Source organism: Ischnura elegans, chromosome 3 (genome assembly GCF_921293095.1).
Source record: "Ischnura elegans chromosome 3, ioIscEleg1.1, whole genome shotgun sequence".
Classification (NCBI taxonomy): Eukaryota; Metazoa; Arthropoda; class Insecta; order Odonata; family Coenagrionidae; genus Ischnura; species Ischnura elegans.
This window is the reverse complement of record NC_060248.1, coordinates 106,873,079-106,896,556: the sequence shown is the minus strand read 5'-3', so window position 1 is coordinate 106,896,556 and position 23,478 is coordinate 106,873,079. Positions and strand designations below refer to the sequence as shown.

Here is a 23,478-nt window from a genome sequence, read left to right as displayed (position 1 = left end):
GCGAACATCCATGTCCTGGATAGGGGCAACCTACCCAGGCGGTACTCGAACCCGCGATCTTCGGTTTGCAGGCGAGGACTTTACCCCGCCGCTACCGAGGCCGGCAAAAAAAAGTTAGCAGAGCGTGGTTTCGATCCACGGACCTCTGGGTTATGGGCCCAGCACGCTTCCACTGCGCCACTCTGCTTCTGCCCTTTTTAAGCTCCACATCCGTATTAGTTTCAGTCTGTTGAATGCATTGATGCGATTTTAAAGTTTTGTTTTTGCTCGTAATAGATGCCCAACATTTGGTAAAAATGTAGTTTTTTGTAACCCCAAAAGATTGCTTTTGTATGGTTCCTCTAACCAGAGGCGCAGCGAGGGGGGGGGGGTTTTGGGGGATAGACCCCCCCCCCCCCCAGAGCTCATAGAAATTTTTAAGGTAAATCTCTTTTACTTAATTGGATTAATATTGCTTATAGAATAGTGTGAGGATTAATAAAATATCCCTCAGAAGGCCGTAAAAATCACCATTTTGAACCATTTGTCTTATATTTTTTCCGGCGGAGGGCCTCCCGCTTACCCTGGCGGGTATGCAATGCCCCAACCCCCCCAGTATTAGTAGTGCCTGAAGCCCCCCCCCCCCCCTAGCCTTAATTCCTAGCTGCGCCCCTGCCTCTTACAATGTATTTACCATTCATCTCATTGTGCTCAGCAACCAACAAGAATGAGGAATAGGGGGATATTTGACGACTTGATGTTCGTCAGTGGGGGAATAAAAAAAAAAGGAACAGGTGCACCTATTTTAAGTCTGACCTACTTTCTCGGTGGTAGTCTCGGATGAAGGATTGCAAAAGGCGCATCCAAGTAACCCTGACCTATATTCACATTCGTATGACCGATTCTTCTCAATCAAGTCGGTCGCTTACTTTGAAAGTACGCATCCTTTTTCCTCACTCTCTCGAGGTAATTAAATATACCCGTGTTCGAAGTCCATTAGGAGCCATCGCTGGTTGCGCGACCTTCATTGTCTGGTGATTTTAAGCTGTCCCGCAGGATATGCGTTATTACTTCCTTCCATGGAATTGTGCCGAGTAGTGTTAAAAGTTGAGATACATGCATCCTTCCCATCCATTGCGTTTCTGTGGTTCTTAAACCTGTCTAAACCGGAGCTGCTTCCGGGAGAAATTAAATTTCAAGACTTCTAATTTAAAAAACATGAAAATTTTCCACTAATTCATAATTATTGTGGTAGCTACTTAATTCCCCATTTAACTTTACAGCACAAAAGAACACGTAATTTGAATATTTCCTGAATAGAGCTGAAAATGTATACATTTTTAATTTTGCTTAAATTGGGTTATAATGGGTTAAAACCCCACTCCTTGTGCGTGTGGCTAATATTGAAATATTTATATTATAAACGAGTAATATTCAGGATTTCTTTCTGGCATCATTGTAACTGGGAAGGTTGTTGAATCTACGATGGAAAACTTTATCCATTCTCTCACGGAGAAGAATTTTGCTCGAATTAATCATTTTACTGCATGCACTTTACATTATAAATGAAATCGATATCCAACCCATTTCCCAATGCAAAGTGTTCATTATAAAATTTTATGAATCACTCGATAATCAAACTCGACCTCATAGAACTAATGTAAAATTGATCTTAAAATTTAAAAAAAAACTATCGGTACCTGATGTTTGATGATGATTGTAAGCCAATCGAAACACACTTAATAGAGTTTGTGAAATTAAAATTAAGTGAACAGCGCGACATCTCTGTATAATTCGAGTGACGTTAGTTTCAAACGTTTTTGTTTGATCATGACTAGGAATTGATTTTATTAACCCTACTAGGAGTGGCACAGGCGGGAAATGACAAATTAAAATGTAACATCTTTGGAAAAAATCCTTTGTAACTTTTTTGGTGTATCAATATGATGTTTTTTTATTATCCTTAATACTTATGATATCAATTTTTAACTCTATAATTAATCCTGAATTTTTATTCTAGAGTTTAGTTTCAGCATAATTATCAATATTTGAACAATAAAATACCGCAAAGCCGATATTTTGCCTCGTGGTACTTTTCGGCTGAGGAGTAAAAGCCGATATATCGGCCAGCGGCACTAAAAGGTATAGGGTTCATAGCCGTAGAGGAAAGACTGGCTCTAATACACGTGGCTGCTCGTGCTCCTTGTCTTCCCCAGTTTCCTTATCAGTTCTCGTTACCCGGAAGCGAAAATAAGGCTTCCGGGATGTGAAAATGCCCCTTTAATGATGGCTATAGCCATGTCATCAGCAGTAATTGTGAAACGTATTTTAATCATTATTTCGCGTGTCAACGTAAGAACCTACTTACATGTGTTAATGATATCCATTAAAATTCTTCTTGGATATTGACAGAACGTTTACCAAGGTCTGACTTCTGATTTCGATCTCAATGCTGAATTGTTTTTAATTTCCTATAGTGTATGCCCTTCTGTGTGAACTCATATTTTGATCATAGACCGTCTTTTCCATTTTTAGTGTACCTTAAAATAAAATATAGAGATTCCTGTTTCTCAGTGTTCAAGCATCATTGAGCTTAAAAGTATCATAAATTGGCAGACTTTCATGCTCCCAGCATGGCATTTCCACATATGTTAGGTTTTTTTTGCTGTACTTCTTGGAAATTCCATTATAAATCCACATTAACTTTTGGCGATACTTTTCTGAGCGTGCGAACAATGTGGAAGAATTACAGATTGCAAATATTACTAGTTTTTTATGAAATATGATAAAAGAAAAAATTCTCCTTCCTTTTTTTGTTATTAGTCAGTAAATATTTAAAATTATGTCAAATACAGTTAGTTCGATACATGAAAAGGACACCACGGCCGCCTAAAATTGCCGGTGGAAAATATTTGCTCAAAAATTGAGCATTGAATAACACCATTACACTCGGTACCGTTTTCTCGCTGTTTAAACTTTACACGCTTTATTTATGCCTCTTCACCTCCCCGAAAACTGCGCATTTAAGGCCTTTACGAAGGGGAAATCAATTGAGCAGCAGCGAAGGACGACCATAGTCATCCATGCACTGGATAGGGACAACCCATTCTAGTAGTACTCGAACCCCCGACTCATGATGTGGCAAACGAGTGTTATACCCTACCGCCACCGAAGTCGACAATATATACAAACTATGATAGCAAAGCTTTATTTTCCCATGCATGCAAAAAAGAATATTTGCTTTGAAAGGATTTGTCGCGAATCTATATCTACGTAAGTTGTCTTAAAGACGCTCTTCTAAAGCCCCCAACACTAAATCACGTAAAGTAACGTTAGGTTGATACGAACGAGGCGTGTTTTTCTCTTTCGACGGATGGTGACTCACAAACCCGTCGCTTTGCTTTGTATTCCTTCGGGAGGCAGCGGCCTTACGTATTAGATTCGGTCCATTCATCCTCTTCTCTTTGCGTCATCACTTTTTCGCCCTTTCTCACCGTCACTTCTTTAAAATCATTCACCGCTTCCTCCCGCTTCTTCTTCTGCGGATTCTCCCTCTCCTGCTCCCCCCCTCCCCTGCCTCCCAACGCCCTACAGCAGTGCCGCAGGGTTTTGCCGTTGGGACGTGCCTGGAATGCTTGATTGGGTGATCTAGTTTGCTCCGGGCGGGATTTTAGCGTGTGCCGGTTTAAAGGACCGGTGGTGGATTTTTAAATTCGTCGGAAGGTCTGTTCATCTCTTAGAGGGAGCAGAGAAATAGTGGAATAAAGGAGTATCCCTAATTTGGTTAATGCAGTACATTACGGTTAATTGGGGCCCGCAACCTCTGCAAAATTTTACCCGAGGCACACTTCACGGCTGACCAATTTGTCAGAAGTATACCGAAAATATGCGAAGCACCAACATAAGTGTGATTGCTGCTTAAGGAATGATGCATTTCTTCAAGGACATGTGCCAATTCTTCTCCGACTTCAGATGAAACCACGATATCATCAGTGGAACGAATAATTGAGATCTTTGTTTCCTATAGTTGATATCCCTCATTGAATCCCTTTATGTAATCTCAAAATGGGTGAGATTGCGTAATCATATTGCTGATACTCGCTCAAAGTTCTTATTTAATTAAGCTAAAAGATTAACTACTTGTTTCATGTTATTATAATCGCACATTTTCGCCCAACTTTATCATTTAATGTCCTTAAAAATGCCGAATATCAGATTAAATGTCGAAAATGCTGGAGACCCAAGAAAAACAGTTTTAGTCGTAACTGGGAAGTATACCAAAAATAATGTTTGCGTTGCCATAGCTCTATTTAAGGAGTTGCGACTCCATGTTTACATTACAAAAATACTTAAAATTGTCTCTCTTACCACCTCCTGAAATATTGCAGATTCCTCCTGGAACACCCTGTATAAATTAATGAGTTTTAGTGATAGGTTACATTCTTGCCTAACACCCTTCTTTATCTTAGTATCTTCAGATTTTCCACACCTTATCACAGCCATTTCCTCTCTGTTTCTTATCCATATCATTCTGCTGTCCCTTCTCTGTACACCAATTATATTTAAAACTCCAACTGCAATGGAGTATAAAAATGAACGTATGTACAATTTACATGAGAATTTAACTAATGAAAGTTCAATATATTTTTTTAGGGTTTTCTCGCAGCTGTTAATGTATTATTGGTTTGCCCGCCTGTGATCGATCAGGGAAATTGGTTATTTTCAAGGAAAATCTGGGAATTTTAAAATTGCCTATCAATTTTATCTTATTGAACTGATAATGTGGTAAGGTTTTTACATTATGATTTTTTTTAAAATCTGTGTGTAGATCAAAAATTAAATACATATCACTCAGCCTACGCGAGTGGGAACGTGCGCCAAATAACATAAGCAGCGGCAAGAGAGACGATGAAAGAGAAACGTGCTTGGAATTATATCAATGGAGAGATATAATGTAAAAATTAGGCTTCAAGCGTTTAGTAAAATAGCGTATTCTGCATTGCGGTTTTCAGCTCGTAACTGTGGTATTAGTTTTTTGATAATTAGGCAATTATGGTCCCCACGGAAATTTTTAGGTCTACCGCAAGGAAAGGATTTAAAAATAGCGTAGACAAGGGGAAAACCTTTGACAAAAATGCCTATCTCATGTATTAAAAAAGATTTCAAGTAAAAAGGATTATAAAACATGATGAGTGCTATGGAGTCATCATCACTAGAAACCATCAGCTGGGAACACACGCCCGAAAGTTGGCTACCCTAAAAATTTCCTTGTTCGCTTCATTCCTCTTGAATTGCCTTTCAAAATTCTAAAACCTCCTTGCCTGGTTCTTTTCTCCCATTCATCTTTTCTTTCATTATCGAATGAATAAGTGTATGGTTCCCATTATACCCCTGATTAGTCTATATCTTCTACTTTATTTAATGTCCATAAGATGGCAATCGGCTCAATTTTCCCATGAAATCTTCTTCGTCAAAGTTATATTCATCCTTTCTCAAATATGCTTTATTTTAATTACTTCCAAGATTTCGCTATAATAATGTGTGCATCGATTTCACAACGGTACAAATGCTTGACTCATTATCTTATTTTAATTTTTGTAATTTATTAGGTAATCACTACGTATATTTCGTTCTATTAAGCTCATTTCACATTACATGAAAACAGGTTTTTTTAATTGTATGGTCGACGGACTACTGGTCATTTTTATCTACGTTGGCTGTGCTATTCGATGGCGAGAAAATAATTTTTCATGGATATGTATGGGGGAAGGGTGAATTAGGTGTGTTATCTCTTAGTCTTCTTTTAATGTCGTATTTGGAACACAGAATTACTTGTAAATCGAAGGAGGGGGCACTTCACACAAACAAATGGGGAGGCTACTTCACTCATTTTACTTCTCATTGACGACTTATTCAGCATTTACCACAGCCTTCATAGTTTTCCAAATCTTCTTCAACCTTTCTTCGAAAAGTTTTCAAAGCTAGTAAATTTTTCTAACTTTTAATTAATTAAGTTTTGAGAATGTCTGTGGAATTCTGGGATCGTCGAAGTTGTGATCTTCTCAGGTATTTTGGTTAATTTCCGGGAAGGAAATATCAGTTTAAAATTGAATTTCGCAAAACTAATGTGAAGCAGGAAGAACTTTTTCTCAGCAGCAATTTCTGTTCTCTTGCTTTGGTTTTATGCCATGGGGAATCCCAACGGCTATGCATAGTTGAAACCCATCCAAGCCAAGATTAATTTCTCGCTATTCATCGTTCATCAAGTGCGTGAAAGTTAGAAAAAAATTGAATGCTCGGTCGTATTCAGATATTTCGTTACATTTTCACGAAAATAATGTTTAAATTCTTTATTTTTTCGTGAAGTTTGATTTTACCTGATTTCGTTTTGTTAAAATTTCTTCCTCGCACCTTTTATTCAATATTAAACATATTTCTTACCCAAAATTCTAAGTAATTGAAACTGGTATTTCTATTTTGTTTTGATTGTTTTCTGTTTTCATTTCTCTATTACCTCTGTTGAGTTTACAGAATTCCATGCTGTAAAAACATGTACAGCAAAAAAAATTAATGGAATTGACGCTTCTCAATATGTAAGTATGACAGAGATTTTTCTTGTTGTTTCTGAGTTGAATCTAACATTTTGTAGATTAGATCAATTTGTTCGTGAAAATTCTTATCACGGAAGACAGAAACTCCTTCCTACTTGTTAACATAGGTGGCGGTGGGCTAAATTCCTCGCCTCATTGTCTGAAAATCGTGGGTTCGAGTCCCGCCTAGGTCAGTTATCTATATGCATATATCCTGGGCATCTATGTCTCGTGCTTGTACAGTTGTTGATTTTTGGGAAGCCTAGATATAAAACCGATTGCGATATGTTTTCGGGGTATGTGGTAACAGATTAATAGATTGAGACGTCCCAGCAATGCCATGCGGTGAATTTTGTTTTGATTTGAGGCAGTTCTCTCACGTTTTAGACGGGTTAGCGGGTACTTTTTCATTTTTGAACCGCGTTCAAGCCAAGAAAAAAAATAGCACGAAAACACGCCTGGCGTTTCTTTCCAGAATTATTTCTCCTTCGCTTGAGACAGCAAACGATTAGGGACCTTGACGTGCTGTCTGTAAGGCTTTCTCTCTCGCGCGCGTTTCTCTGCTACACATTCTTCTTTTCTCCGCTAACTCTTGTGGCATCCGTCAGATCGCTTCACGACTTCTGGGCGCTATAAAATTGTGTTTACACTATGCTACTCACTTTCCTTCTCCCCCCCTCCCCGGCATCTACCTGTGCCCCCTCTCCTTACATCTCCATGGAGATCTATTTTTGTGAGCCGCTGGCAGCTTCTCCGTGGATGTGAGGAAGGATTGGCTGTAAAGAAAGAAAGCGTTGGGTCAGAAAAAGTCACTCCTCCAAGTTTCCCATTGCTTTCATCATATCCTGGAATGAAAATAATATAAAGTAAAAATAAATTATACAAACAACAACAAAAGGAATACAGTTTTTTCCGATGAGGCTGGCAGAGTGTCTAAATTATTTGGTCCATATTCAACGATAAACTTAGGGCGCATGTGTTTCACTAAAACACTCAATTTGTAAACAAATTTATTGTTATGACACTATCACTCCCCTTCCTTTAAATGATCGCAGCGCCGCCGCTGGATTTTGGTGGACATTTTTTGGACTTACATCCATGTATAACATTTAATTCTGAAAAAGCAATCGTTATTCAGTTAAAATCGTAATATAAGTGCTATAATATTGCATTGTCATTTGGTTCTGAGTTATCCTGAAAATTTCAGCTTGATAGCTAATCGGAAAATGGGTTAAAATTGAGTTGCACGATTTTGTTTCTTGGGCCTCGTTAAGTTTTCGATTCCCAAGACCTAATACATTTCATCATAAAGATTCAAAGAACTCTCGAGGAAAACTCCTCATAGTTTTTTTTCGCATATTTACGGTCCTTAGCCATGTGGTATTTCCAAAGCGAAAAAAATTGCTTTTATGCTTTTATTTCTGATAATAATTGACTTCGAAGACTTACAGGCAACCGGTGATATTATTGCCTCGAATGAATGAATGTTCTTTTCAAACAAGAAGGATATAATTTCCAGGCTACTTTTTCACCGAGTTTCATTTTCCGCATTCGTGTAGGGTCTGCCTTTTCCTTGTCTTGATCTTTTCGTTTGCCTTGACGATTCTTGTTGGTCGCACCATGGTCGAGTAAAACCTTCGGAAGGAGGGACAGCTTTTTTTTATTTTTCTTTCCTCCAGGATATATTTCCCTTATAGATTTTTCCCAAATATATTTCCCTTTTAGAAACGCTCACTTCCTTCTTCGTATTGCTACTTATTTCCATTGTTCGCCAGCCTCCGTCTTCTGCTGCCCACTCTATCGTGGCGTCTCAAAGAACCTTTCCTTGCTATCAATTTCTTCCTACTCCCCTTTGCCAATTTCAATGGGCCACTCGCTTTTACTTTCTCCTTCTTTCTGCAGCAAAACCGTTGAGGTACTAAATTTTTTTTCACTTTCATCCAATTCCTGGACTTCTCTTCCTTATCAGATTTCCACGTATAGCGTCGAAAATATTATGAGTTTTTTCATTGAAAACATGCTCATTTTCTTGTACATTTTTCCCACCCCTTCGTAACGTGGTATTCACCGTTTGAATTTTTATCTGGATAACTGTTTTGTTTTGTACACTTTCTGTCTCGGGACTTCTATTTTATAATGTAATTCCATTACTAAATTGTTTTTTTTAGTTTGTAGCTGTACTTGTTCTCGTAGAGACCATTCTACCGAAGATATGATTCGCCTATCGCGACAAAGATATATACCGTGATATATAAAAATAAAATTTATACTTTTATGTATTGGAAAGTAGACGAAACACATTTTATCATAAGTAGCAATTATCATTGTTCAGGGCGGCTCATCGACATAATGAAGTAATTCATGAAATGTAATGAATGAGTTAATGATGAATAATAATTTCAAAATTTTGGTCAGAGATTTAACATTGTGTTGCCTCTGTGATTCGCCAGATTTCAAGAATGTCACTTTGTACGTTTGAGGGACATAACCGTAGCTTTTTAAAGTTTGATGGAGAATCGACGTGTGATTTATACTTAAGTAGGTCGTTGTTGGTAGGTTGAGAATTGGAAACGAGAATTAAAACTTCTTGTTGAGCTAGAAAAGAATTTCCATGCTATATAATTGATAATGCCTGTGTTGAGATGGCTGCAACGCAAAAGGATATATTTTCCTCTATTACAAGTTATGAGGAGGAAATCTTCATGAATAAGAAAGAGTCGATGAAGGCAGTGGCGTAGCGAGGGGAGGGTTTTGGGGGATAAACCCCCCCCGCCCAGAACTCAGAGAAATTATAAAATTTAATCCATTTTACTGAATTGGATAAATATTTTGTATAGAATAGAGTAAGAATTAATAAAATATCCCTCAGAAAGCCGTAAAACCCACCATTTATCATAAAAATTTCTGGGGGAGGGCACTCCCACCTCCCGTATTCCATACCCCCTGTATAAGTTGCTCCTAAAACCCCCCCTAGCCTTAATTACTACCTGCGCGCCTGGATGAGAGGACCTTTTGTACGAGTGTAATGAAAAGACTCTCCATAATCGGACAAATGTATACATGTATGTAGAAAGAAATTATCTATGCATGAATGTAAAAATTGCGTTTGCGAAAAAAGGTCCAATTTTAGTACCAAGCTCGTTTAAAATGTTATCACCATCAGGGGCGTAGAAAGGGAGTGGCACAGGGGGCACGTGCCCCCCAAAACAATAAGCAAAAAAAAGTTAACGTATAAAACAAATTTTTTCTGCTCCACCAATATGTTTTAGCAAAACTGCATCCCGAGGACCCATCAATGGTGTAATTTCAAGTTCCAAAATAGCATAAAATGTGATATCTAGAAATAAAAATTTTCACATTTTCCCCAAAGGGGGGATTCCATCCCCCTGAACTTCAAAAGTCGTGCCATATTCCTACACATCGTCCTACACATTGCCAACGTTTCTGTATACTTATGCTCCTTCATCAGAGCTTTATTATGTGCTTAGATTCCTCTTGGATTACTGTTTCCATTTTAAATTTCTGTTGCTCCAAAAGATACGTTTCTGGTTGACGTTGTTACACAGCTTACTTCCTACGCCCCTGATCACCATGCTACCTTTCATTGTCTCTCATTTTCTTTGACTTCAGTGGGAGAACTGTTGTCATTCTCCGCAATTTTGAATATTTCCGAAATTTTAAGGGACCGATTGCACCGCCATGTGAATCAGCGGTAAATAAAAACGCCGCCTATTCGAGGATGGCCTCGTTCATTGCCCACATCCCTGTCCTTCTTAATCTGGTCTGGTTGCATTGAGACGATCCGTTGTCGTTGTCCCCGGTTACCCCATTCGCTCACCTCTCCCGCTCGTTCATCTCACCAGTCGAATCCGCCACGAAGCAGTATTCTGAATTGCCCTCTCTATTTCTCAACTCTACATTTCTGCTCGTTGACGGGGTTAAGGTCATTCACTTGTACCCGCAGGCTGTCACCATAGCCCACGGAAACATTTCCAGCAAGGGCGAGTAGCACAAAAAATTGCAATATTTAATGCAAAGGAAACGAACTAATTCCACCTAAAATGGCCAAATTAGAAAAAGTTAACTGTTGACATCGTGGTCTTGTTCCGGCCTCCCCCACGTTTTCGACCTCATGCTTTCCTATTTTAATAATGAATACACTTTTCTGTGATTTCGTTTTATTTCTGTATTCACTGGATTATACTGGAAAGGCATACATATCAACTTGGGGAAGGGTGAAGTGGGGTGGAAACGAAGTGCTTGAGTGGTGACCGTGGGCCTTTGTTGAGGTTCCGCTGGAATACGTTGCCATGGCAAGGACCTCTTGTGGCGTCACACAAAATGCGCTGGACCGCAGGATGGAGATGCGATGGAAAGGGGCGGAGAGGGAAAGAAAGGGCCGCTCTTCCTCCGAACCCTTTCTCCACTTGACCCTTTGCCGACTAAAGGATAATGGGCGGCTTGACAAGACGAGCGTTGGCATTTTTTTCGCCGAAAAATAATAAATAACTACATTCATGAATATCATTGCCGGAGAAAATAACCACATCCTCTGAACGAATGATTTTTTTCTGCTCCGGATCAAAATAAACTCATCCTGTGCACGAATATTTTTTTCATCTCCGAATCAGAATTCAGGACTTGAAAGTAAAAAGAGACCAGTGACGGAGTATATAAATAGACTTGAATAATATCTTATTTTCAAAATAGTGGAAATTGTATTCAATATCTAATAATAGCAGTGAATCACAATTTCTACGCGTTACGTTTTGCAAATTCTCTCCTCTTAACTGGATTTAGTTTCACTTAATTTAAGTTAAAATGAGGAGATTAATTAAACGTATTTATATGCTTAACAAAAATGCTATATCTGTGAAAGGTTATAGCATAGGTGGATTTAGGGGGTGTACGGGAGTACGTGCCCCCCCAGACGCTCAAAAAAATAGACAAAATTTTTTTATACGCTTATCATTATTTTCGTTTCGTTGTGTGTCTTACGGAGCCACAATAATTTAATTTCATATTATTTTATTTCATATCAAAATAAATAATATATTTCGTGCAGTAATTTTTGCTTCTTGTTTTTAATCTCAAGTATGAGAAGATCGTTTACCTGTCAGACCCTTGTGCCCTCCCCCAAAAATTTCTGGATCCGCCTCTGGTTATGGGTGAAGTTTGGGTAACATGTCAAAATGTCCTTTAATTGTCTACTAAATTTATGCAATGATTTAGGTAAAAAAACGATTTTTGACCTCTGCGCATTAGACCAAGAATGAACATGAAAACACAATTGAATCACCACGATATAAATACTCAAATTAAGACGATTGGTATCAAATCAAAATAATAATTGAATGAAAACGAACGAATTATTAAATCTCTCCTATGAACTATCGATCTCTCTAAAGTAACTGGAATGGAATACTATTTTATATGGAAATGTTTGCATACTTAGGTTCAAATTTTATTTGAAAATAGCGTATTGAAATTTACATCCGCAACAATTCTCTAAAGTAATTGTAATGGAATACTATTTTACATGGAAATGTATGCATACTTAGGTTCAAATTTTATTTGAAAATAGCGTATTGAAATTCACATCCGTAACAATTCACCTCCTCCAAAAATGCAAGCGTAAAAAATAAAACTAAATATATTTCGAAATCGTTATCCCTCGCTTACTGCTCTTCACGTACCGTCTCTTTTTCCCTTTTTTGCCCCAGATATCCCTTAAACCTCATTCAAGAGCACTTGTTATGTCTGACTCATGTTTCGCGAGAGGCCGGGTCAACTCCTTGACCTTCAGCTAGAGTACCCTTTGATTCCTGTAAACCACTTTTGCCAGCTCTTAAGGCAAGCTCAATCTTACGTCTTTGGACCTCTGCGTTTTTGATGCCACCTTTTCTGGAATATTTTATTCCAAAACAGTACTGATAACTTCAGGCTCAACTTCTTTATACCGTTCCATTATGGAAAATGAACATAGCACACCATGAATGTGATTTACCGGGTGTTTCAAAACGAATAGCTGGATTTTAACGATTTCTAATATTCAATACGCTACATTCACAGCTATAAATCAAACATAAAATAATAAAAAAACAATTTTTTTGAGAAATATCCCCGTTGGCGACCCTGTAATTATATTTGAAGCCGGCAAGAATTTAAATGGAATGCACTTTATTAACTTTTATCCCTTGCGTGCCGTCTTCATTATTTCCATCCATTTCGACATATTTTAGGAATATAACGAAGGTGTAGATGCTTCATTCGATCCAATTTGGAGTTTATTACATTTTTCTTTCGTCGACTACACTTTCTCTGATAGATCATTAATCTCATTGAATTGGATATTTCTGGATCATAAATATCATTTGTCAAGAAGTTAACTGTGATCTCTTTTTCAGAAAGAATACTTAGGTCAATATAAAAAAAATACCCGGTAGAATATAATTTGTGCGTAACGTTTTTAATGTTAAAATTAGAAATCATAATTCTAGGTATCAGTTGAGTGTTGTAAATTAATGGCTAATTTCTTTTATTTCTAGGTAAGTACCCTGTTCCAAACTATATTCCCTGGTTGAGCCGTTGTGATCTCTACAGTCCTAAGTTTGCATGCGCATGAGAAGCTGGGAGCACGGAAGGTGAGTTATTTTGTCGTGGATATTTTTCCATGGATACCTATGCGTTCTTTCGCTCCAATCATATCAATTCTTATTTACATCTAAATATGTAGAAATTTGACAAACGAAACGTTAATTCTTCATATATTATTTTGAATGCATTGAGCGTACTATATGAAATGTATACATTTGGGCCATGAAATGTAGGAGAAGGTTAGAGAGGGTTGCTCGTGAAAATGAATTATAACCTAATCCCCGCATTGCATGTGAAATTCTGCTGCCCCAGTTGCCATGAGCGACAAACATATTGCGAAGTGATGACATATGGTGTCATTCTCCGTTTGGAGCAATTAACGGGCAGGGGTCACATGTAGACGGTGGCTCTTTGATCACGAATTTTGGCCTTGAACTAAACAAATATATTCTAATACGGCACCCCTCATCCACAGATATAGCGGAAATGAAACATTCAAAGTGCCGGTCAGGTTGTGGAATACTTTAATTGTACTCTTTTTGGTTTATAATATACCGTATTCGTTATTCTATGGTGGATTTTGTAATATCCAGTTTTTTTTTATTTTCGCTACATGATTAATTAAGAGGAAAATTTAATCCTTAACTCCGCTCTGATAAGAAGGATATCGGGATCCTCTAGGATTCTGATAGGGTTTGAGAACATAAGTGTAAAATTTTATGAAATATTGGAAAAGTGAAGGTTATGAATGAGCTCGCTCATAAATTTTTTATTATTGTTATTTTTGCTATAGCATGAAAAATAAAAGGACCCGTATTATTTCCGTTTTTTGATTTTTCGCCAGTTTTTCAAGCCATTCGCGGCGTAAAATCGACGGACTTTACTCCTTTGCACGTATAAGTTGATGACGTCCCTAGCTCATGTCGAGAGGTTCACCGATTCTCAACCACTCGCCGGCGTCGTTAATGAGCCTCGTGTGGTTTGTAATAATTTACATTCTTGTTAATTATTCCTTCCCTCGACTAAATGAATCATAACTTAAATGACGTCACCAAGTCAATAGATATAGGCGTGAACTTTCGCGTTTTCTTATTAGCGATTTATGCTAGAATGGCTGAATGGGGAAGATTTTGTTTTTTTTTCGTCTTTACTTATCGTCGTCTCTCCTTTTTAAAATCGGTCCAATGTTGAGATGATTCATTCAATTCAATTTGGGGGTTAATTTCATTTTCTTGAAAACAATTTATCTCGTGAATCTCATCGGCTCAAAAAGAGTAGTTTTACCGCTTTATGAGAGATATTTGATTAATCGTAGCACTATTCTATAAGCAATATTTATCCAATTAAGTATAATAGATTTAACTTAAAAATTTCTCTGAGCTCTGGGGGGGGGGGGGTTATCCCCTAAGCCCCCCCCCCTCGCTGCGCCACTGATGTTGGTAGCGGCAAAACTGTAGTGCACTCTTTGCGATGCTGATTATGGTAGAAAATAACATGAAAGCCCCTGGAAAATCTCTCGTGACATTCGTGGTAGAAAACGGTATTCTCGCAGAAGTTTGCATCAATGAAAACATTTACTTGACTCTCTCTCTTCGTTGACGCGGAGAATCGTATGGCGTCCTCCGTTCAAAGCGTGTATACTTGGAATTCCTCGAATGCTTTTGAGAAAAGCGACGACGTGTGCGGGTTGACCCGGTTCGAAGAGGAATGAGGGGTGTCTTTGCAAGTGTGAAGTGAGAGAGCAAGACGCGATGATCTTTGCATGCGACCGTTAAACCGAGCTCTTGAATGTGGAGCCAACGTCACCACTGTTCTTGCCACTGGGAGAATCAAATCCCCCCCTCTCCCCTCCTGTGATACGTGCTGGGTCGGGCAGAGCTCTTTGTGATTTCTAGGTCGTCGCTTCTATTTATTTTAACGTCCACCCTAATTATCGTATTTCTCCGAGAATATTTCGTCGATCGTAACATATAGATATCCGATTGCCTATCGGATTCCCATGAAAATATTTATTTATTGATATTCTTTGCCGTGGGAGAAAGGTTCCCATGTTCCATTCTCGAGACTGTTAGTTTAAGTACAGGGTATGGTAATATAGGCAAGGAATATTTTTCGGGTTTCACACCGGGTAAGGTCCTCCATACCTCCCTCCAACGTTTCAACTTACTCCTCGCCCATCGTGAAATAGATTCCTGAATCCCTGAGGACGAGTTGCACATGAAAACGTTTGTGGGAAATACGGAGGACCTTGCTCGGTGTGAAATCCGAAAAATCATCACGGCCATTATTCGCCGGGGAAAAAAACAGAAATGACATAAGGTACCTAATATAATTTTCTTTGATTTTTTCTTCTGAAAGACTATATGATTATTGGTATTTGTAGGAGGCAGCCTTGAGCAAAGATCACTTTTAGCATTGAGGAAAGGTTAGGGATGGAAGAGTAGAGAAAAAAAATCGGCCTGCTCTACAAAACAAAAGGGGCCATGTTTGGAAATTAATAACTCATGGGGATAGAGCTCACCCCAGATGAGTGCAGAGCTGTGGCGGATCAATGGGGGCCAAGGGGGCTATAGCCCCCCCTTGGGTATACAATTTACACTAGATAGAATGGTAATTTTTTCCGACCCCTACTACTGCTGGAATTTTAACTCGCAGTTAGCCCCCCCCCCCCTTGTCCCTATCCTGCATCCGCCTCTGGTGCAGAGGGTGTGAATATCACACGTTCAAGGAGTTGAGGGGGTACTTCCCTCCACTGGGTCATCGGAATTTTGAGTATTAATGTTGGGGTTGTTCAAAGGCCTCACCGGTATGCGAACTCGGGACCTTCTTGTCATATTCTAAGCGCTCTGCCGACTGGGATACCGCACTTCATGATTAGAATTAAAAGCTGAAGATAATAATATTTATAGGTGAGCGAACAAAGATAAGGGGTTATCGATGAGACGCGGTAAAAATACTGAATTAACTCTCAGAAACACACTGAAAATTTTTTTTTATCGTATTTAGAGTAGGTGATCAAGAGCTGAGGTCATTTGCGCCATGAGGGAAGGGTATAGATCTATGGATAGAGAGGGATCCGGCTTTAGACTGCTCTTAGTCTAAGTAGCCAAGGGGACCACCGTTTAACGTCCCATCTGACGGGCGGAGTGGTGGACTTGAAGTAATCTCCACATTAGGCTCGAGTAGGTATCGGACTTTTTCTGAAAGATTTTCTTCACCACCAGAAATGAAACTCGGACCCACGAGGAGGGAATTCCAATTAATAGCCACCGCACCATCACTACAATGATTTTTGTCTTTTTTCTCACTTGTATCGTGAAAATATGACAAAAAATGCGCATTATAGCCTGTATACCGTAGGGTGGTGCACGAGCCCACCACCTACCTGAGTCGGTCCGCGAGCCAAGAGCGCCGGGGGGAGGGGGGGAGGTATGGGGAAGGGGGGGGGGGTAGAACCGACCAAGTCAGGTAGTGCGCCACCCTACGGTATACAGACTATAGTTAGAATGCGTTTATATTAAATATATACTCAGTTTGGGACTACATTTGGGCTTCTCTTTCAAATCACCGTCTAATACATGTCAACCTTTCCTTCGGCTTATTTTGAGTGTAAAGTTCATCACGGTGTGTCCGTTATAAAGGTCCGTCCATTTTTATCTTCTTTTTTCAATGAGAAACTTTGTCTTTATTTTATACACATGGGGATGAATTTACTCTCACTTATTCAGAGTCGTTTTTTTCAATTATATACTTGACGACCCCGTCAAATCAATGTCAATCTTTCTTTAAGCTCATTGTGAGTGTTCAATGTATCGCATTGTGTCCGTTAAAAAAGCCCCGCTTATTCCGTATCTCCTGGTTCCGGATTTGTAAACTTGTCTCTATTTTGAGATTATGCGGGTGAATCTTCGCCGGATGAATTACACATCCTTCTCTTAAAGAAATAGTAACGCTTCAGACTCAATGCAACAGTTCGAATCCTCATCCAGACTTGAACACGTTTTCATCCTCGTGACGAAGCTCCTTTGTTTTTTGGAGCGGAAATGCCTTTTCCTCCGATATCCATTCTAGGGAACTGCTTGCATACAAGGTGCGATGCAGTGGCTCATATATTTCGCCATTACCGTTGCAAGAATGGGCATATTCTATGTGCTCTTGGGACTCCCTCCTTTTGGGGAGAACCTTTGTTCGAATTTCCTGGCAATATGTCGGTTTAATGTCTTACCCTTTTGTGTGGCCATATCATATATAATAGCCCTTTGATGTTAATTCTTTCCAGGAATTATTTACACATGGTTATTAATTTTATTATTATTTATCTCCACACCATAGAATACAGCATATATGGGCCAATTTGATAATGGGTTGTTCAACAAATTTAACTGTTTCACGTGCACAAACAACCATTCCCTAAATAGGGGAAACCTACCAAAGGCGGGACTCGAACCCGCGAACTCTTGTTTGGTAAGCGAGGACTTTACCCCGCCGTCACCGAGGCCTGGAGCTCTTAAGGAAACACTGATTTGCGCAAACTCACAGTAATCCAGAACAAGACACGGGCGCCCCCTGGTTCGTCCGCAACATGTATATGTACGAAAACCTCCAAATTAAAACGCTTACACAATATCTGGACGATATATAGCAAAATCATTCGATCAATCTCTACACAGAAGGCAAAATACACTACTACAACCCCTTTGGAGTTACAATAAAAACCGGAATTCAAATGCAATAGACCGAAACAAGCAATAACACATCCTACACAGTATTACACTAAAAATTGCCATTTGAATCTACATCACCATAACTCTTGTACCACGCCAAACTACGATTACAGGCAATAGCTGAACATCGCGTTATATAACTGAAAAAAGAGTAAGCGAAAAACGTAGGGTTACGCAGAAGTGTTTAATCTATATCTTGAAGCGCTAAACCCAGATTTCCTTCGGCAAAATTTTGTGTTGCTGGCGCGCCCGTTTAATATGAATCTGCTTTTGTGCTTCAAATTCAATGGTTATCTCGACGGCTTTCGCTGAAACGAAGTAATTGCTTCGGAAAAAATGCGCATTAAAATTTTTGTTCCGTTTTATCAGTGACAGATTTTGCAGCCACGGGTACGAGCGGAAAATAGGTCACCCTCGCCTTAGTTTCCCATTAGATAGAAATTTGTATGTTGACAGTTTAGAGTGCTGTAGATCGTCAGCCAGATAACATAGTTTTTAATGGTCATAAATGGGAATGATTATTTGTTCTGTGTTACTGCGGAAAGATAATTCTGTGCCAGTTTTCTAATTCGTATACACAATCACTGCTTTATTTACTTTTTCAGCGTGGAAACTCGGTATCCAGGTACCTATTCCAAAGTAGCGTGAACCAATGAGATTTTTAGGATTTATTTTCATGTTCCTAACGGAGTCGGAGCATGCCGTGGGTAATCTTTCGCTCCTGTTTCTAAATATGATACCGGTGTCGGGTTCCCAAGTCATTGATTTTCCACTGCTACCGTAAAAACACCGAGGATATCCTATCTTCCCCTCGGGGTACTTATAGTGTAATCGTTATTTTTGTTTGCATGCGGGCTGGGTTGCGCTGGCAATGCGGGTCATGAAATGGAACCATTTCAGTGAAAGTCCGCTAGTGACATGCTGTAAGGTGGAGTAACTTGAATTAGCTCTCTCTCTTGATATTTCCCAATGGATTGCACGATAAAATATAGATTCCGTGAAATAAATTCCAACTTGTACGATTATTTGTGAAGCTATCATGATGATATCGAAATTTTATTCATAACCTAAAGAGGGCATCATTGGCTGTCTCGGGCGTGACTTTACGGAATCGAATTAACGCAATGAGACGTAGATAAATTTATAATTTCACATACATTTAATACTGCACGACCTTGGTTTAGACGTGGCATGTCATAAATGTACGCATATCAATAAATGTACCCATAAGATGCACGCAAATGTACTGGATGATGATGGCCGAAATCTAGGTCGTGCAGTATTGAATTTATTTTTTTTATTCTCAAACCACCGGATACAGCTCTTATTGGCCATTTTATACCAGGGTATTCAAAAAATGTAACAAGTAAACGTACACGAGCACCCATGCCCTGGACCGGGGAAACCTTCCCAGGCGGGACTCGAGACCGCGACCTCTTGTTTGGCAGGCGAGGGCGTTACCCCGACGCCACCGAGGCAGGCAATTATGTACGTGGAATATTAATTTTCATTAACCTAAATAAGATCCTATTGATATCGATTTGAGCATCACATTCATATTTCATCTCTTTCCCGTCTTTTTAAGAAGCGTAGCGACCTCGTGCGTATGGGCGTTGGTTACTGATCGACCATTTTTAGGTTGAAATCCAGGTGAACCCGTAACCCTTCAAGGACCATAAGGATTGCAGTCATTAGATTGCATAACAAAATACGTTTGAGGATAATATTGATGCGTAGATTCCAAAAACATTCATATGAAAGCAATATCTCTAGTAGATTGTGGGATATAGTGCGGGATGTGAAATAATACCAATTCTAGCTCCCTTTTGGTCCATAGGGACATGTTTCCCATTACATAAAAACACTAATTATGTGAAAATTAAATAGCAAAAATGCGGATTTTTTCGTGCTAACTCCACAGGCTAGGTACACAAACAGGATAAAGCGAAAGTCTTTTTATAATTGACCTTCTCATTGATTTATAATTGAATATCAAATTTTCATTTAGTAAATAGCATTTCAAGTGAAAGTTCTTAACAATGGGGAAACAACAATATCTAAAGGATATCGCAAAAAGAATTAAAGACTAGAAGCCAATATCCTAATATTCAATAGAACCAATTCTTACAATCATACACATTCTCATTTAATTTTGAGAGAATTTAAAAAAAATTGGGACGTATATGTCCGGTGGACCTTAAAGGGTTAAGACGTCCTTGAGCGAAAATCCTCATTTCTGAGAAAAATCCTCAACGCTCAAAAAAATTTTCTCTTTTATTTTATCTTTCACTCAAGGATCCCGAGATCGGAAGACAGGCTTAAAAGGACACATATATCTCCTTTTGAGTAACGCATTTCTCACTTAAAACATAAATCACCTTAAACCTTTCAGGATACGTATGGTCCTGTAAACCATTGTCAACATTTCCTTGTATCTCAAATTTTATGAGTTTAACTTTTATCTTCTAATTATTTTCTCCGGTGCATTTTTAACGCGAGAAAGAGGCGCGATTTTAACATATTGTGTATGCTCTGAAAATTTCAGGTTGGTGGCATATTTATTTCGTAAATTATCCGTCACCAAAAAGAATGGTGGAGAGGGAGTTATTCTTCCTCTTACTTTTGCTCTTATTGAGAATAAAAAATATTAATTTAAGCATGATTGTAGCGGTCGTGATACTGACCGAATATACTGTTCTCATATAAACACCTGAAACAGTATTTTTATTCAATTTATTTCTTCACGAGGTAGTGCTTGCAGCATTGCGGGCATGATAATTTTATCTTGAGGTGGTTCTCTTAATTATGACTGCCGCGCGGCAAAAGCTTAAAGCCTTTTTTTGAGGGTTCCCTTCAATGGAGCCAGATGATAAGCACTGCGGCAGCGTTGAAATGCCGTTGAGAGCCTTTGATACTCGTAGAATCACAACTGATACCATTACGGCCGATATTGCGCCACGGGAAAACATCTCAGCAAAAATTTATTTTCTTTAGTGAACGCAGAGACGAAGGGCGTTCGTAAACTGTGAGACTCCTTGTGATTGAGCTGTAAGTCCTCTTTAGTTGGAGAAGGAGGTTGAAGCCTTTAAGTTTTATGGAAGTAGTGAATCGCCTTTAGGAGCATTTTTTCTCAGAGCGCAATGCAATGAATGAGAAGTAATGTAAAACATGAATTTCTCTGGAAATGGCTGCTATCCAAATTTTATGCTCTACTTTTAACCAAGCTATCCCTGTATTTTAAACCCATCGTTAGTATATGTTCAATAGTTAAATATAAGCTAAATTATGCGAATAACTATGTTTTAATTCCACCTCGATTGAATTATAGAAACATTTAAATGCTTTGCATGCATGATGGTTGATAGTTAGATTAAGTATATTGATGATTAATTGAATTGAAGTTTCATTCCTATAAAAATCATGCTACATAAATTCCCGCAAAAATCATCCTAATAATAAGTCAGCATGGAGAAAAAGTTTTGCAATTTGCATCTCTATTTTTTGCCAAAATATTTGTTAAATGAACGATAGAGAAATGAATTACATCGAAATATCCGATAGTAATTAAACATGTAGCCATCGATTTATTTTGCTAAATTATGCAAATAACTGTCTTTCACTCCACCTCGGGTCAATTTAAGAAACAATGGGCCGTATTGGTGTTTGAGGTTTTGCTTGTTATTTCCAGTTTATTCATATCCATTGCCAAAAGAAGGTTTACAATTAGATTAAGGAAAGCGAGTGATTGAAGTTTCATTCCTATATAAATCATGCGAAGTAAATTCCCGCATAAATAACCGAAATAATGAGTTATAAAGGAGAAAACCTTTTGCAATTTACAATTCTATTCCATGCCAAAATATTAGTCAAACGAATGCCAAAGAAATTAATTACCTAGAAATATCCGTTAGTAATTATAATTGTAGCCTTCAATTTATTTAGCCAAATTATGCAAATAACTATCTCTCATTCCACCTTGATTGAATTATGGAGACATTTGACTGTTTTCGAAATTATGATTGACATTTTTAATGAATTCGCACCCCTGACGGACTGTCTCAAGTTAATTTATCGATAATTAAATGCATGCAATTTTTACGCTATGTATCATGCAGCACAAAAATACGAAAATGCACCATATGAATGGGTAGAGCCACACACAGGTAGGACTACCGATGTTTTATAAGGAGCAAAAAGTCAAACGCCATATGACAGTTGCGCTGAAGAAATGTTTTTACCACCGGCTCTCTTGAAAAACATTTATTTTTAGCTCCAAAAGTTTGAATGAAGTTTTATTAAAAATCCTCAAAATGATTAGTCAGGAAAGAGAAAATTTTCGTATAATGCATCTCTGTTGCATGCTAAATTATTTTTTAAATAACTGTTAAAGAAATGAATTACATAGAAGTATGCTATGTTAATAATTATTTCTATGAATTGTGCGTTATTCCAATTTTAATCGTTATTGTTAGGGGGAAAATGTTGTTTCAAGGAATTCTGTCGGAATAAAATTGCTACTAATCTCATGCAGTATTGTCAGTCCTTCATGATTTCCTCCGTGTACGTCGTTACTTGAAAGTTTCAAATATATTTGTCTCTGCCCCAAATATAGGGTAAGAAGTTTCTTTATTCTAGTTAGGAAAAGTTGGAGATAATGATATTGCATGTAATTTTCTGCTTCGGAGAGCACATTTTCGCACGTTTTCTGTATCGCCGTTATCATGGCGTTGGATCAGATCTAAAACAATTAAGCAAATAGTGAATTTTTTGAGCTATAGTTTTGAGAGGTGAGGCCTTGAGACTCCTCTACCAATGAATTAACCTTGTTCTGTGCGTGATTATCTCTAGGAAATGACGTAAAATTCAATGGCATCCACAAATTTCCACGACAAAAATAACCTGCTCATGGAATCGAACTTGGTACCTGTGACCAGTTCTCAAACATATACGCTACCCTGGGATCGGCTGTTGGTTACACGGTCCGAATATTTTTGTCATGGTAAATCATACGAGTGGAAGATTCAAATAGATTTCTTCTCCGTGTTGAAATATATCACATCTTGCATTCTTTGATTCTTACGCATCTATGTCTTTTGTGATAGAAGACGTCAAACTCTTAAGTTTACTTTTCCCTTTCTCCTATCGTATATTCGTATTATCGTATAGTCACTGTTGCTTTCTTCTGGAAGTCTGGGGAACGTGCTGTTTCGCAGCTGTGGAATGTTATACCAAACAAGCCGTTCCTAACGTTTTATCTCGAGCGTCTTGATAATGCCCCGGTTGTTTTAGTTAGTCATGAGGTCGTCGTTTTCCTTTTCGGACTTTAACTCTTCCTCCGGATTCAAAAGTCGAGGTATATGCCCAATGAATTCCCCAGCGAATCCTCCCATTCTGTTTTAATACACTAAAAAGTCCCAGATGATATAGACCTTGGAAGGAGCTAATGAGAATACCGCTATGTTAGAGTTTAAAGAAAAGGTCAGTGAAGAGTCTGATCTGAAGTGTAGACCTTTTCCGGTGTGGAAACGTGGACAATAAGGAAGGAGTACGAGAGAAGACTCGAGGTATTCGAGATGTGGGTGTGGCGA

General features: G+C 38.5%; 1 protein-coding gene and 1 non-coding gene across 2 annotated transcripts in view; one reads left to right on the top strand and one right to left on the bottom strand.

Annotated features, from left to right (window-relative positions):
• The window catches only part of LOC124156323 (sodium bicarbonate cotransporter 3), a 621,570-nt gene that overhangs the window by 44,762 nt on the left and 553,330 nt on the right, over window positions 1-23,478 (top strand). The gene's annotated exons all lie outside the window — the stretch shown is intronic.
• Window positions 116-187, bottom strand: Trnam-cau. The gene has a single exon. It is a non-coding gene; the product is annotated as a tRNA-Met (tRNA).